This window comes from Suncus etruscus, chromosome 8 (assembly GCF_024139225.1).
Source record: "Suncus etruscus isolate mSunEtr1 chromosome 8, mSunEtr1.pri.cur, whole genome shotgun sequence".
Taxonomy (NCBI): domain Eukaryota; kingdom Metazoa; phylum Chordata; class Mammalia; order Eulipotyphla; family Soricidae; genus Suncus; species Suncus etruscus.
Genome location: NC_064855.1, coordinates 12,541,452 through 12,543,167, shown reverse-complemented (window position 1 = coordinate 12,543,167; position 1,716 = coordinate 12,541,452).

The window sequence follows — 1,716 nt, the reverse complement described above, 5'->3', positions numbered from 1 at the left end:
AGACACTCACAGCCCAGCACTGACACAAACAGCCTTTGGCCAGTCTAGATTTAGCTGGGGACAGACCCAGGTATCACAATCTCTGCCTACTTCAGGCTCACCCTTACCTCAGCCCCCAGAGTATAGATTTTGTGTGAGCTCAGCTTTCCTTATTGGTAATCAAACTTCTCCTCGATGCTCAATGTTTCAGTCTCTGAGTATTCAATTTTCCTTTATCATCACCCCACTCAGCACTTCACCCCTTCATACATACATAAACCTATATCCTTTGCTGAAATGTAGTCATGGAAAGAAGGTGTCTGTGAGAACAGCTTACCAGATTGAGGGGAAGTGGATTATATTGATCCTATAGAATTGAGTTACCAGAAGTTTGAAGAGTAGATTGTGAGGTCCTTGTGTCATGGAGATGGAAACTGAAACTCAGTGTGGTGTGTGGTTTTAGAATATGAATATATGAAACGTCATAACTATGCTGTAAATCACAGTGCATCAATCAAAATTTAAAGATTATGTATGAACACCTATGTTATTGCTTTGTGCAATATTTGAGGTATGAGCTACCCAAATTTCAACAAATATACATGCAAGAAAAAGTTTAGCATGTAAATTTGATCCAATATTACAGGGAAGGAAGAAAATATATCTTGCAGTTTAATGTAACTTAAATGAGTCTAGATGTGTCATGTTCAGTAAATACAGCATAGAGAAAGTCACACATGTATGATTTCATCAAGTGTGATATATAGAAATAAAAAAGGGAATATACAGTATTATAAGATGACATGAGTTAATTTGGAATAAAAATCAAAATTATTAATTAATAAAAGGTAAGATCTAGGGACACAAGAATACAATACAAAAACCCCTTTCTCACACCTATATTTATTGCAGCACTATTCACAATAGCCAGGCTTTGGAAACAACCAAGATACCCTTCAACAGACGATTGGCTAAAGAAACTGTGGTACATATACACAATGGAATATTACGCAGCCATCAGGAGAGATGAAGTCATGAATTTTTCCTATACATGGATGTACATGGAATCTATCATGCTGAGTGAAATAAGTCAGAGGGAGAGAGAGAGACGCAGAATAGTCTCACTCATCTATGGGTTTTAAGAAAAATAAAAGTCATTTTTGCAACAATCCTCAGAGACAATGAGAAGAGGGCTGGAACTTCCAGCTCACTTCATGAAGCTCACTACAAGGAGTGGTGAGTGCAGTTATAGAAATAACTACACTGAGAACTACCATAATCATGTGAATGAATGAGGGAACTGGAAAGCCTGTCTGGAGTACAGGTGGGGGTGGGGTGGGATGGAGGGCGATTTGGGACATTGGTGGTGGGAATGTTGCACTGGTGAAGGGGGGTGTTCTTTACATGACTGAAACCTAATCACAATCATATTTGTAATCAATATACTTAAATAAAGATATTATAAATAAAAAAAGAAATAGGCGATGGGCATAAACCAATGATGTCTTTAAAATGGCTTTTTCAAATTGAAAAAAATAAGTGTAGAATGAGGAGTTGGATTAGGTTGCATAGAGAAACTGGTTGAATGTCTTGGGCATTTTAAGTAGGGGTGGGCTTATATTAACACTATGTTGTTAATGTTATTGTACTGATTTGATGTAATAGACAAAATAAACATCGTGACTGAAGGAGCAAAAAATAAAAAAATATGTGTCTGTGGGATTCGAGTTGAATGAG